This window comes from Panthera pardus, unplaced genomic scaffold (assembly GCF_024362965.1).
Source record: "Panthera pardus isolate Hobbes unplaced genomic scaffold, ASM2436296v1 HiC_scaffold_7, whole genome shotgun sequence".
Lineage (NCBI taxonomy): Eukaryota > Metazoa > Chordata > Mammalia > Carnivora > Felidae > Panthera > Panthera pardus.
The window spans coordinates 7,789,120-7,804,930 of record NW_026527002.1 but is presented as its reverse complement, the minus strand read 5'-3'; the positions used below and the strand labels follow the sequence as shown (position 1 = coordinate 7,804,930).

At 40.6% G+C, this 15,811-nt stretch overlaps 1 protein-coding gene across 1 annotated transcript in view; it reads right to left on the bottom strand.

The window, feature by feature from the left end:
- Positions 1–5,096: 5,096 nt before the first annotated feature.
- The window catches only part of XKR4 (XK related 4), a 430,931-nt gene continuing 420,216 nt past the window's right edge, over positions 5,097–15,811 (bottom strand). The window contains exon 4 of the transcript XR_008420066.1: positions 5,097–13,137. The gene's annotated coding sequence lies outside the window, so the exon portion shown is untranslated. The remainder of the gene's footprint in view (positions 13,138–15,811) is intronic.

Below are 15,811 nucleotides of genomic sequence, written 5' to 3'. Positions count from 1 at the left end.
ATGGGTTATTTTTAGCAATCTTCTGTGCATAAGAGTAGTTAAAGCCTCAGGAGTGGCTTTGCTAGACCTTAAGGAAGATGAGAAGACGGCTGAGGAAGGAACATCGAGAATCACCAACATTTCAGCATGAGAAGAGGAAGAGGTCCCACCCAGAGAGAGAAAAGGGAGAATACAGAAAGGCAGAAAGAGACATCACACCCCTACTTGCAGCCAGAAAAATCGAGTGGGAGACTAGTGCAGAGGCCATTGAACTTGGGAAGGAGCAACTTCTTTACATTGTCAGGAGTTAATTCAGCAGCAGTGGTTATCTTATTTGTTACTAAGGTGCCACCACTGAGCAGGTGATTTCTGTACAGCCCTCACCACAACCACCAGCCTTTAGATGAGGAAAGTTAGGTTGCAAAGAACTTGATGAATCTATGATAATATTCATTTATTCATTCAGTAAAAAGCAAAACAAAACCATGATGTGATCTCTACTCTGAAGGAACTGACACTTCAATTTTTCTGCTTTTGAATGAATAAGGAAAAGGGAAAGACGAGAAGACGAGGAAGAGGGGCAACCTGGGTGGCTCTGTTGGTTAAGCATTCTTTTTTTTTTTTTTTTTTTAATTTTTTTAACGTTTATTTATTTTTGAGACAGAGAGAGACAGAGCATGAACAGGGGAGGGGCAGAGAGAGAGGGAGACACAGAATCTGAAACAGGCTCCAGGCTCTGAGCTGTCAGCACAGAGCCCGACACGGGGCTCGAACTCACGGACTGTGAGATCATGACCTGAGCCGAAGTCGGACGCTTAACCGACCAAGCCACCCAGGCGCCCCTGTTGGTTAAGCATTCGACTCTTGATCTCGGCACAGGTCATGAGCTCATGGTTTGTGAGCTTGAGCCCCACATGGGGCTCTGTGCTGACAGTCTGCTTGGGATTCTCTCTCTCCCTTTCTCTCTCTGGGTGTTCTTCCCCTGTTCACGCTCTCATTCTCTCTCTCTTTCTTTCTCTCAAAATAAATAAACTTAAAAAAAAAAGAGGAAGAGAGAGAGGGAAAGGGGGAAAAATCGAAGTTTTGATTTTTGTCTCGCACAATTTTGGCGTGATGGCAGACAGAATGAAAATGGTCTCAGAAAAGATATGAAGGACAGGGAGAGGAGATGAGTGATGTCCCATAAATGAAGTAAAAAGTAATGGATTTTGGGGCGCCTGGGTGGCTCAGTCGGTTAAGCATCTGACTTCAGCTCAGGTCATGATCTCACGGTCTGTGAGTTCGAGCCCCACGTCGGGCTCTGTGCTGGCAGCTCGGAGCCTGGAGCATGCTTTGGATTCTGTGTCTCCCTCTCCCTCTGCCCCTCCCCTGCTCACACTCTGACTCTGTCTTTCAATAATAAATAAATGTTAAAAAAAAAAAGGAATGGATTTATAAAGCACAGTGGACATTTAAGCCCCGGGAAAAAATGTAGGGATGTCTTTTGGGGACAGTGGCAAGGATGCAAGTTGCAAATACAGATAGATTCTGATTTTCAGGAGAAGGGTCAGAGTTTATGTCTCTTGTTTGTCTGTGAGATGGAAAGGCAGTGAGGGTTCTCATTGTGTAGAGGGTCAATGCCAACCAGTTTTCGGCAGGGCTGGTCATATATAGAGAATTGGAACCAGAAATGAAGATTTTAAAGACAGGAATAATTCAACTTAATCATTTGGGTCGTTCTTGGCTTTTGATCCTCTCTTTTTTTTAAATTTTTAAATATTTATTTATTTTTGAGAGCAAGAGAGAAAGAGACAGAGCATGAGCAGGGGAGGGGCGGAGAGAGAAGGAGACAGAATCTGAAGCAGGCTCCAGGCTCTGAGCTGTCAGCACAGAGCCCGACGCAGGGCCTGAACTCACAGACTGTGAGATCATGACCCAAGCTGGGGTCAGGCGCTTAACCGACTGAGCCACCCAGGCGCCCTGTGTTTTGAGCCTCGTACTCAACATGTAGTAGGTGCCACCGTATTTTGGCTCTACTGAATAACCACAGTAGTTCCTTTGCAAGACTTCTCCAGCAGTCCTGGTTTCCTGCATGCATGTGCGTTCTCAGGGTGACCATTGCTTGTCTCTTGTCTTTTTTCACGCTTACTCCGATTGTCTGAAAAATGCAGACTTGTCCGAAAGTCTTTCAAGACCCGGTTACTGTTTGTAGACCTGCTCTGGGCACAGATCCTTCTGAGAAGCTTTCAGGTGCTGCCCTACGAGGGTGCGTCTTTCTTTTGAAAATCTGTCAAAGAAATTCAATGCACACCTGGAGTAGTTGCCCATCTCATACTCACTGATCAACCGGCATGTCGGACAGGACTCTTCTCAGGCGGCTGAGTATTTAACTAGTCAGTTCTCCTTTCAATATTCTTTGCCCATTATGCCGCCATTTGCTGGATATTCTAATGTACTGGTGCATTTTTGTTTATGGTTTACCGGGACGCTTGTTTCTTTGTTCTTTGCTTTCAAAATGAAGTTTTAATAATTAATATTGTCGTTTAGTGCAAAAAAAGACTTTTTAAAAGTTATTATTTTTCGTTGTTATAGGATATTTCATTGTAAGGATATTCTGTAGCTTTTTCCAATTTTTCCTGTTCTAAACATCTTCGTATATACATTTTAGGATATTTGTCCAGTTTAGTACGTTCAGTATTTTTTTTTAGTTGATTTTTGGACAATTGTATTTCTCCTTTAAGAGAAGTAATGGATATATGTGTATCTATGTATGTGTGTGTATAGATATAAATATAGATATGGATATAGATATAGATATATGTATCTTTCCTTGGTTCACTTCCTTATCAATTATCTCTCTTTTTCTCTCTCTCTTTAATGAAACTTAGAAAGTATTTCCCATCGGGGTGCCTGGGTGGCTCAGTTGGTTAAGCGTCTGACTCCAGCTCAGGTCATGATCTCGCGGTTGTGAGCTTGAGCTCTGTGCTGACCGCTCAGAGCCTGGAGCCTGCTTTGGATCCTGTGTCTCCTCCTCCTCTCTCTGCCCATCCCCTGCTTGTGCTCTGTCTCTCCCTGTCTCTCAAAAATAAATAAATAAATAAATGTAAAAAAAAAAAAAGAAAAAAAAAAGAAAATATTTCCCATCTCAGGTGACAGGAGCATACTATTTTTGTAGTTGAACTTTTCTCAGGGCTATATCTTTAATCTATAAGAGGTGACCCTGTTGGTGAGCTGGTTATTCTAAGACCATCTATTGAAGAGGGCATCCTTTTTCTACTGATTTAAAATTATCATATATTAAGTTCATTTATATAAAATATAAGATTCTGTTTCTGAACTTTTAAATATATCCTTGTGCTGGTAGTACACTGTCATTTTTACTTATAACAGGTTGGGAGGGCAAGTTCCATCAATACTCTTATTTAAAAACCAAATACTTGATTACTATAATGCTTTTATTCTTCCAGATCAACTTTATAATCATTTTGTCAAGCTTTATAAAATATGTTTGCGGCTCTATTTTGAGTTGTATTTTGTTTCTAGATTAATCAGAGGCAAATTGCATTCTTCACCAAATTAAGTTTTCTAATTCAGGAATATGGTATATTTTTCTTTCTTTCTTTTATTTTTTTCGTGTTATTTATTTTTGAGACAGAGACAGAGTGTGAGCGGGGGAGGGGCAGCGAGAGAGGGAGACACAGAATCTGAAAGAGGCTCCAGGCTCCGAGCTGTCAGCACAGAGCCCGGCGTGGGGCTCGAACCCACAAACCACGAGATCATGACCTGAGCTGAAGTTGGACACTTGACCGACTGAGCCACCCAGATGCTCCTGGTATGTTTTCTTTAAAAAAAAAAAATTCCCCTTAAATATACATGTTACTTGTTTTCAGATTATAACAATACCCACTCATTGTAGAGAATATAGAAAAGACACGAATCGCCCTTTCTTTTCCTCCTTGTTTTTGAAACCCAGGTAGGAAGTTGAGCTAATCATCCTCATGGCTGAGCTAATTGTAGATCCCTGGTCCATGGAATGCTCAGAGGAAGCTAACTGCTGTCACAGACAACCCCAACTGTCAGTAGCTCAACCCAGTAGAAGTTTATATTTTGCTTGCTTCCGTTTTGAGTCAGGCAAAGTGAGGTAAGGACTCTGTTCATCCAGGGACCCCACCTCCTTCCCTGCTGTGACTTCCTTCCCAACCCTAATACCAACCATGTATTTTTACATTCAGCACATGTTACTATTATAGTCATAAGGAGCACTCTAATAAATTACTCTGAAAAGAAATGAATTTTTGAAATTTATATCATTGGTCTTTCTAATAGTAGTATCTTTCTATTTGATTTTGGTAGTAGTTTCTACACATATCATCACAGCATATGCTGTAGTTCCCTTTGATAAAGGAAGGCTTTTATAAGCCGCTAGACCTCTGGCCAAACTGTACAGAAAAACAAAATTTCCTTAAAACAAACAGACAAAAGAATATTTTAAGGAAAACAATCATATAAAGCATAAACCCTAATTTTGTAGAAGAATCAGCCATTTAGACACTTCATCTTTAAAACAATTTTTTTTAATGTGTGTTTATTTTTGAGAGAGAGAGAGAGAGACAGACTGTGAGTGAGGGAGGGGTAGAGAGAGAGAGGCAGATACAGAATGTGAAGCAGGCTCCAGGCTCTGAGCTGTCAGCACAGATCCCCATACGGGGCTCGAACCCACGAACCGTGACATCATGGCCTGAGCTGAAGTTGGACGCTTAACCGACTGAGCCACCCAGATGACCCCGCTTCATCTTTTTTAAAGCACTTTTGTTCTCTGACAGTTTTTCCTTTTATTAATGTTTATTATTTAGATTTTTACCCTCTTTGTGATCTGAAACATCTCTGCTTTTATAGTGGTTCTAGAGAAACATTCTGTAGCATGTTTCAGAAATAAACAAATGAAATACACTTAGAAATTGATATAGTTTCATTTTAAACTTATTTCAGATTTGACAGAACTCAGCTTCATTTACTTTCAGGTTTCAATCACTTTGTCTCGAGACTATGCCTGAGAATATGGCCTTCCGCCACCTTCCCGTCTCAGACCCACAACGACTGCTCTCTTCTTGCACTTAGAAAGAATCAGGAACTCAGACTTCTGTTAAAATGACCACAGTGTACTTTATTTAATGATTTTGGTACCTTGTGTTGCAATAAAATAAAAAAAAAATCTACAAAATCCAAATATATAAAATTTCAAGTTTTCTTTTTTTTTTTTTAAGTTTTACAAGAAAAAATCATGTAACCAAGGAAATTTGTTCATTATGAAGCACTACTTTCCACTTCATTTCATCACAAATTGCAACTTACTTAACAGACCAAAATAACTATGGTTTTATAGTACATCAAATACACCACACACTGTGCTTTCAACTAGAGCACGTGGGACCGCGGCCCGAGACGGCGGCCTCCAGCCAATAAAGACACTCTTACAATCCGAACGCTAAAGGAATGTTTGGATACATGGAGTTTGAATATATATATTTACAGGAAGGAAAAGAATTTCGTAACTAGTTTAATTCTTCATTTCAAATAAAATTCGAAATACATTTGTACAATGTTTACAAAGTAAAAGCACAAGAACCGCCAAGGTTATCATTCGGGTCCAGGCACTGTGCTCGTCCTGGGGGAAATGTCTACACCGTTCCCTAAACACACACGTGGGGTCTCTCGGACCTTATTTCTCTAGTGGTCATGGGAGAGAGAAACACAGGAATGGCAATTTCGCACAATCAGAATGTCATGCAGAGTTGACAACAGGGAACTGAGAAATGATTGGTCCCTTCTCTTAGTTGATGCTCATCTGCCACCTGTTACATTTTCTTTTCAGAGATAGCTTTAACACAAACAAAAAAAAATTGAACAGGGAAAGGAGCACAAAATATTTAAGGCAAATCAAGCAAATATAGAGCAGCTTTTCTTGGTGTTAAGTGGAGACGAATTTTCTTTCTTTCTTTCTTTCTTTCTTTCTTTCTTTCTTTCTTTCTTCCCCAATCCAACTCAGAAACAAACAAACAGAGTTAAGGACAAGCTGCCGAGGGTGGGTTTCTTCCGTCATATATAAATTTTGGAAAATTGCTTTGCACCAAGTATCCTTTTGAAATTTGAAATGAAAAACCTGTTGGTTACAAAGTGCATGGTTTCATGTTTCTAAATGAAAGGACGGTAGCTGAGGTAGTTAGATGTGAAAATTATTTACTGAAAATAACGCAGAATGAAGGACGAATGTCAGTAGTAAAAATCCTTGCCATTTGGAAGCGGGTTTATGTTGTGCGATGGTTTAATGCTGAGCAAAACGCTCCTTTTGTTTACTTTTTATTTTTTTACTAGATGTTCATAGTGACACCAGAATACTAAGTTGTATTTGTTTCTAGTTTGCTAGGGAGGGTGTCAGTTTCAGACAAAGTCAGTATTCCCGGTAATTTTGGGGGTAACTCATGCTTTCACCATTTCTGCATGGAAGCTATAACCTAAAATGGCATCAGTGATCATTATTAGAAACCTCTGGTCTAAACCGTAAAAAGAATTCAGTAGAAACTGAGAAAAGAACCGGTAGGAAGGATGATGTCGCTCATACTCTACAACATTTTTTTTTTCTTTTTTGTCTTAGCCCTAAATTCAATGTACTATTTGGTTTCAAAGGCATGGGAACGTCTGGCTTCCTGGTTGCCCTCCTTGCTCTGAGAATGGGAAAAACCTAATGTGCATGTTCCCCTATCATCTTGTGCTCCAGGTTACCAAGCTGTCTGGTAACTGAGAAGGAAAGCAGAGACAATTTAATAGAGACAAGATTCTCACCCAGGTTCCCCGCTCCTCCTGCCCCCTTCACTGAAGAGAAGCTTCAGGTGAGACCTTCAATAAGCAATTTACCGACAGCTTCATTTTTCAACCATCCCACACCATGTGGATATGAAAGTTTTGCGATAGTAAGATGCGAGGGGTAAGACTGGATGTAAGCAAGTTGGCAGGCATTCCTTTGGAGCAAGAGAATTTTCTGCCACATGTTTATGGGACAGAATTTACTGGAAGTGACCGTAAGAGTTGACAACTACATTTATAAAGCATCACGTATGTGATAATTACATAATGGCTGGTCCACGGCAGTACAATCACATGCATCTTTGCTAAAAAGTAGTTCTCTAAAAAAGTCTTCTATTTTGGGGAAGACTCTAGAGCCTTCCATGTGGGCTGGAAAGCCTTAAGAGTGAAGTAGGGGAGGTTCAAACTTCGTTTTCCCCGCAATTAGATGCATAGCTTCTGTCTAATAACATGTTGTCTCCACCTGTGTGTTCATCTCTTTGGTGAGGAATTTCATTTCCATCACTTCAAAGAGTTGTCCAGCTACTACGTTTAGATTCTGTTTTGTACCTTGGTGGTAAGTCTGCCAGTGATGCCTTCTCTCCCAGCGCCCCCCTCATCCTGGCCAGCCCCCCTAGAACGTGCCACACCGTATCTTATTTGCATGTCCCTGAATCCAGTCCTGTTAACTTCAGTTTTCTTGCACAAAAACAAACGATATGGATATTTCCCTTCAGGAACAAGGATATTCTGATGCACTTTGGGTTTGAAAAATATTGATGCGTGGAACTTGGGGGAAAAAAGTCAGAGAAATCCAAATCATTTTGACTGGCTTACTATACTCATATTTTGAGTCTAAAAAAAAGGTATTTGTCTTAAGTCTGGCATGGCAACATAAACATTTTTTTTTAATGGATCAGGCAATTGCCTAGGTTAAATTCATGCTCCAGAAAGCTTAATACCATGCATTAGAAATGTATAACCAATGTGAAATTTTAAGCTATACCACTGGCAACTAGATTGTAGAATCCAGAAGAGATTATGTTGAATGTGTCCTTTATGTAGTTCTAGGCACAACATGATTTTAAACCCATTTATCAAGATAAACTTTCTGAAACCTTATTTCGTGTTTTTAAGAGCATGCATTTTTTTTTTTTGCAAAGGAATATAATTATTAACTAAGGGCACAATGACAGTATTTATGTACATAACTTTTCCTTGTGAAGTCACAGCATTAAGACATTATCTGAATTGTTAGTATAGTTTAATGGGTATATTCCTACATTACAATATTACTGCCACGACTGAAAAATGATAAATATTTATAACCCCAAATTATGTTATTTAGCACTAGTTCTTATCCGGACTAAATATTTAAGTAAGAAAAAGCATGTGACTTTTGGGGGAAGTTGTACAGGATGTTCTCTATGGTTGTTTCCCCACCATCTCCTGTGTCCTATAGTTGAATACTCAGATCTATGCATGTATGAGGATACATGTATATCAATATATAGCCGAAGCCCTTGTGTAAACACTTCTCTGAAAATCTTAAAATTTATTTATAATCTGAAAAGAAACCAATTCAGAAGTTCCAGGCATAAATAAGGCTTTACATTCTTTTATTGGGTAGTAAAGGGAGGGATGTGTCATCTAAGAGTCAAAAAAGAACTTCACCGGAAACAACACAAAATCTAATCTCAATATCGATTAAAAATTTTCCCTCCTGGTAGTGGGTTCCAGAACACCGCTTGGCAGTCGTGAGTCCTGAACTCAGGTATCAGGCAGGCATTCTGGAAAATGTAGTTTGGGGATGAGGCATGCAAACTCTTTAGGCATCAGAAGGAGCCCAGTCTTTTGGATATATTTAATAACTCTATCATAAAATTCAGCTTGGCTACGAGGGAAATCGTCCTTCCGTACGAAGCTTCTCAATGTTTGTATGAAAGGAATTAATTTTTGTCATTAAAAAGCTGATAATTAAAAAAAAAAAAAGTTCTACATAGACCTTTGAAGAAAAAGTTTCACTTCTGCTAAGTGATCACAAATACTCGTACTCTTTGCTTGGTGATTTATTGCTGTCGTGTTACTAAGCTGCCTCCACTTCCCCTCCTGTAGCCTATTTCAGGGCTGCGCACAGGCCTCCTTTGCGCTAACACCCCTACTCAAGTGCCGACGCACTTTACCAACTTAACGCATCTTCACAAAATCACTATGAGGTAGGTAGATAAAGATTATCTCTCGTTTACATATGGGAAAAAGGAGGCTGTGGGCGAGTTTCTGAGGCTGAAGGGACCGACCAGGAATGAGGACTCAAGGGGCGCAGATGCTAGGCCCCTGTGTGTTTCCACCGCTGGACCATGGCCCTTCCATCTTCTTGTCTCCAGAAAGGAGTATACTCCATAGTGTGAAAGGATACCGTTTCGTAGAATATATTTAAGTATAATTACAACAGCCATTATATTCAACTCAGGGACTTTTAGTTTTCTACCAAACCACAAGTTCCATTCAATTATTACATAATAAAAGATAACTGGAAACAAAACAAACCAAAACACCTAAAATTTCTGTAGTTGCCAACTGATTGTCGCCTCTTGGTTGCCAGTTGACTGAAACACTGAACTAAATATCCTGTCGATAACATGAAAGTAAAAAGATTTGGGAAAAGATCTGGTGAAGTCAAAAATCTCAAGGAAAAAGAAAAGCAAAGCCAAACCGGGTTGGTTTGTACACCTGCGACAGGAAGTGGCAGCGCGGTGGTCGCGAGGGCTTTCACAGGTGGGGGGCTAGCAAACTGGGTCAGCCATCCGAAGGAGCGTTTTCAAAACACAGTCAGCACAGAGCAGCGACACCCAGTGGCTGGAGGCCCTTGCTACACAGGTGGAGCATCCAATTGATTTCGGAAACGTCTGCATGTGACGGGAGGAGGGACCCAACAAGGACATGGGCAATGCCTACCCCACGAAGTCGTTCTAAGTTGGCGCTGAAAGGTAGCATTTGACGCGATCAAAACGCTAAGAATGTACAAAACATTTAGATTTTTCTCTGGAAATGCTCTCCTGACCTTTCGATCGCGCTCTGTGTGCCTGCTTACGGTCAGTGCCTCGGAACGAGTTCTGCAACATAAACTCACAGAAGAGAAAATCGGTCAGAATAACTTGCCTGTTTTCCTGTCCAGCCTCAGAATAGAAAATGAGGTAAGCACCCAATTTGATGAAATACACACACTCACTAGTCCAGAGCCAAGTCAGATGAAACAAGGAAGGAAACGTCCCTAATTAGTCACAAACACAAGAGTCATACGACTATCTCAAACTTTCTTTCTGGAGAGTGAACTTTCCTTTGACATTTTCTCTTTTTTTCCATTTTCTGGGACTACAAAGACAGCACTACTCTTCCACTGTGTATAACCAGTCAGTCCTTGGCAATCAGAACGACATCAATAAACCAAACCAAGTATGCATTTTGTATAATTTGGGAAAAATAGCTTTTACTTCTGTCCACACCGCAACATGCACCACGAAATAACTGCATTGAGTAGTTTAAATGATTTTTCTGCTTCAAAGATCTAAGAAGTCCTTGCAATGGAAACTTCCTACTTGAAGAATAAAAAGTTAACGACTCTGTATTTCCCTTGAACTCTTCTGTCAAGTAGACTTTGTGAGCGATTAAGACCTACATGAAGAGCAGAGGGGCAAGTATAAAAGGATGGAAAAGAGCTGGATAAAAAGTTTCCTCGGCAGGAAGGAGCCAAGTGGCGGGCCTCCAGAACCGGCTCGGTGAGGGAGGTCTGTGCCTCAATCACATCGGAATACCCACCCTCCCGACCCCCCTACGACAGCCTCCCAAACCTCTTCCACTCTTGGGTGTGCCAAAAGTAAATAAAAAAATCAAATAGCATTTGCTCTGCATTATTTATTCCTCTTTGCACAACAAAGAGATTGTTAGCAGCAGAATATCACCAGCAACAGATTACTGCAACAAGAAAGTTAAATGTCATTACCTACAACACCTGAGCATTTTCTGTCTATCGAGACAACACCAGACTACCAGATGAAAAACCGTATCATTCAAACATCTGGATTTTCCCAAGCAGCCAAATGTTTGACCTCACCAAGACCAAATTTACTCCTTGAGTGACCTCCTTCTTCACTTTTCATTGGGATATTGGCATTCATGTGGGCAGTCTTTATTTTTTAACAATGCCGTTGTGTCTGCTTCAGTTTGGTGAAGATGTGTCAGTAATCATCCGGAAAATTCAGATGTCGAAAGCCCCTAAGTTAAAGGAAACTTAGTCATGAGAAAAAAAAAAAAAATCAGAGCTTTAGGGCTATCAGTACTCTAAGTGGTTTCGTGTATGGTGAGAAATTGCTTCACTGTCCACTCTCTTTTCACTTCCGTTATTCCGAAAATCATTCTCCCAAAGTTATGTTTCCAATTTGCAGATAGAGACACAGACTTGGAACGTGGAAACCTGTTTTAGTGAATTTGAACACGGAGGCTCTCGTGACGTCATGACGTATTTACAATGGGATGATGAGTAAGGCCATAGTAACCCTGAATCTCGTTGCTGTTGAAATGAGGGATAATTCAATGGTTCGTGTTCTACGAGCAAGAGTACTTACAATACCTTTGAATATCTCATCTTGTAATCCATCAGAAGCTCTTGGCATGCAGAGCTAGTTAGCAGCATAGGGGCCAATGACCAAGGAGAGCTGTTCCCTTAGAGACAGAGTTAGTCTCAGACATGAAGCCCCTGGCATCTTCTCTGTCTTCTGCCTTGGCCCTTCATATATGGATGTATCTATCGTCATAGTTATGGAATAGCAGGGGGCTACCTTGAACCTCTGCTCTCTAAAAAGGCAAATATTCCTCATGAGCCACTGGTAGGCGTCCTCTTCAATCACCTTCTGTCCCAACACAGCTTATAGCCAGTCTCACTCATGAGCCTTGCTTAAGAGGAATGTTTATTGCTCCCGGGTTCCCCACGGTCAACCAACTCATTGTAGGTTTCAGAGTTGCTTTGTTGCCCATTTTGGCTTTGGAGTTCAGGAAATTAACATTTTCTTTCACCTACTAGTTTCCACTGCCTTGCAATTGAAAATAAGTCACACGGTGGTAGGCCAGTTTTTGCCATTAAATGTCAGTGCTTGAGCCAAGAGCTAGTTCTGAAAAATGACTTTTGTCATCGTGTTCAGCAGGATACTGGAGCCCATAACTGAAACTATCGTTCAGTAGCAGCTCTTGGTACATCTTGGAGATAGTCACCAAGATGATCGCTCAGGAAGGAGAAACATCCTTGAAACACAAGAAAAAGGATCCTTGCTTCTTTTTGTAAAAATGTTTCCGTTAGGGTGCTTATCAGATAAATCTGATGGCTTTCACTCATTCATCTGGGGTTCATTCCTAAAATTGCTCTACCAAAAGGTCAGACAGAAACTTTATAAGAACAGACGGATGCCCGACTCTTGCAGACTCTGGAACTACCATCTGAGGTACATTCATTCTTCCGTTACAGCTCAAACCTTTCTTGGAAAACAGAGAAGCAAGTGGGAAAGAACCGTGATTTTTTAATTGCGAGATTACCTGTTTACTTTGAAGCAAACACTTAGGCAATCAAGAATCTCAACTTGACGATCTTCTAGCTTGTAACCCAGACGTTGCAGGGTCTCAGAAGGAGCAGGAGAGCCAATTCCACACAGTCGCCTCGGTTTGAAACTTGCCGGGTCACCACCCAGGGAAGGCAGGAACCAAATTACTGAATAGTTCCATCCGTGCAGATTTTTACCTCCGAAACTGAATTACAGATTCAATTTTTAGAAATTGGTTTTCACACTGCTGACAACAGTAGCCTCAACAAATGAAGGGCGGCCACTGTACTCAGATCAATCATTAAAGAGATGACAATGACATTTTTTTTTTCATTTCCAAACACACGTAGATTTGTATCCATTGCACACGAGTCTCTGTGACCCAGTACCTATTCTCTGAGCTACACAAGCCCCAGGAATCCATTGACTTTTTTCCTTTACTATCTTTCTTAATTTCTTTCTTTCTTTCAAAGCAGCGCTTCCCGGAAAAAACAAATGAAGCGGATGGATATTCATAGCATGAATGATGAGGCAGCAGGTAGCACGAATTCCTTAGTGCTCCTACTTTCACAGAGGTCTTTCTCTTCAGGCCTGGGCACAGCACGGCAGGAAGTGCTCTTTCCCACTCACTGATTAATTTCCCCTTGCTTGGCTACAACATTACAAGTCAAGAGTTTGCAAGATTAAAGGGTCTGTTGCATTACTTAACGCAAATCACCTTCGGTAAAGCTTGACAAGTTCCAAGATGTTTCTGTAAAAAAAAGAAGGGAATCGATACCATCAGCAATATACACCTTTGTGACAGTCGAGGCTCACATTTCTGAGTGACTGGCTCGTCCCCCTTCCCTTTTCTCGTAGCGCGAGAGATTTAGTCGTCTTCACGGGGCACCGAGAGCCTCTGATTCACACCAAGGGAAATGTTTCACCCCAGACTTCAAAACGTATTCCAGCGATCCAGCTTAATAAGGAAAGTTGAATATTTTACTTCTTTGAAAGAAGGATATGAAATGACAATTCTTTGACCAGCTGACAGATCTCCTTCGGTTACCTGACGAGTGCTACTGCTCCTAATCGGAATAGAATAAGAACCTACAGTGGTTGGGGGGTGGGGGAGGGGGATAGAAAGCCCGGGTCAAAGGTTAATTGCTAAGTTAACAGCAGTACCCCACACACCCAAACTGCCATGCTCCTTTTCCAGAATCGCGATGGATTGAAATGCTGACGTTGAGTGAGACGTGTTCTACTGGTTTGTAACCAAAATAGGAATTTCTCACAATGAGAGAAACCTGAGCTATATTTCCAACTCACTTAAGGGTGTTGTAGAACTCACTGATAAATGAATTACTTTGAAATAATGAAGAGTGTTGATCTGATACAACTCCATACCAGAATGCCACTAGAACAGTTAAATTAAATTAGCTCAAACGCCCAGCATCTCCATTTGTTAATATTTGTAGCACTTAACTGAAATAAGAATTTGATTAGTTCCATTTTAATGCAAATCAAGCCATAGAGAGAGGAGAGGGTCACCAGCTTAATTTGATAGATGGGAGTATAATAAAAACACGAAACCTTACATTTTCTGAAATTCTAATAACAGCGTTAGGTGACAGGCTTTAATAACAACACAAGAGAACATTTTGTGTTGGTACTGGACTGGTAATATTTGCACATCAAGTTGATTAATTAGTTTTGATGTTGATCTGTTTTATTATCAGGATCTTTGCTCTGCAAACATCGTATCAGTAACTATACTCTTCTTGGCTGGTGCAACGGCTGAGATAGCAGCGATCGTGGTAATGGACTACTCTTGGTGGCATGAACCTAGAAATCCTACCTTAGACCTCCCACCATTATGAGGTCAACTGTTTTATTGATGCTTGATGGGACTCACCAAAGAATTCTTCGAATTATTCTGTGCTCATACAAATTAATATGTGTTTTCTCTTCCCTTAAAGAACAAATGGGTTTAGGCATTCCCTGACTGGAATTATTTCACTTACAGAAAATTAGTTATGCAAGTTAATAGTTATCTTTAAACGATACACGCCTTACATCTGTGGAAAGCCAACCACTTGGCCATATTGCGGGGAGAGACTCAGTTTGGGTGCTATGCCAGCACTGAGTATCCGTATGAGGTGAGTCTGGCCGTCCTGACCCGTGAATGTAATGTTGCTCTTCTGGGCGCAGGAAGTATGGCTTTCGACCAACCTCTCAGGTTGCAATAGCCGAGTTTTAGGCCTGGAAATTTGTTATTTTTAAAAAACTACTTTGCTGGAAACATGTCGTATGCACTAATGAAGGATGTTTCCTGAAGATTATTAGAAAAGTCTTCAGACATGTGAGAGGCATCCGAATGTCGTGCATCTTTTCTTTAAATTTTACTGATTTGAGTGTTCTCTACACCCAACATGAGGCTCGAACTCATGACCCCGAGATCAAGAGTCAGATGCTCCACAGACTGAGCCAGGTCGGTGCCCCCGTCATGCCTCTCCTTTAAAGGAATTCGGATATGATTGTTTTGAGTCAAGTGCCATGTGCCCAAAAAGTGTTTCAACTTCTCTCTGCTGCGCTGTGACCTTGATTTAAAGACATCCAGTGTTGGAGAGGCACAAAAACCAATTATAAAATTACTTTTCTCTTTATAGATAGTCAGCCATTGTTGATTTATCTTTATGTTGATATCGTTACCTTCTGTTTGTCACTGGATGTGGCACTTGTTTGCTGTGAGGCTTAACATCATATAATATGGAGGAATCTCTGTGTCTTTATTGCTCTGGTGTAGAATGAACTGTAGATATTACACACAGAAGCTGTGCAGTAGAGCAAAAAAGAGTTAAAGTCAGAAGACTCTTATTCTGCTACTAACAACCAGAGCGTAAGCTGCTGGAACGTGAGACCCCTTCTGTACTTGGCCTAGCGATGCTCGTCCTGTGGAGCATGCTTATGGGACAGATAATTGAAGGAATCCTGATTACACAAATCACCTGATCTCTTTGGACCTTGATTGTCTCATCTGTAAAAGAAATGTATTGACACAACTCTTAGGTCTATTTTAGACACTATTTTCTACAAAAATTAGTGACTTCTAATTTAGCATATCGTCAGAAAGATCTGCTTAAATCTTACCAAAGTAGGAAGAGAGAAGATTGTATTTTTCATACATTAAAGTCAGATTGATCACTGCGTCGTCTTCTAAAATAAACACCAAGATTGAGACAATTTGGGGTTTATTACTGGCTACTTTTTTAGCATCGATTCCAACAACATCGCTTACGACTTAAAATACAATGTCACTGAATGGCTTTTGACTGTCCTCCTGCAGAACTCAGACAGGTTACATCAAAAGTGAGGAAGGAAAGGGCACGTCAAGTATTTTACAATAAGTTCAACAAATAGTGGGTGAACATTTGCTTTATTCTTTA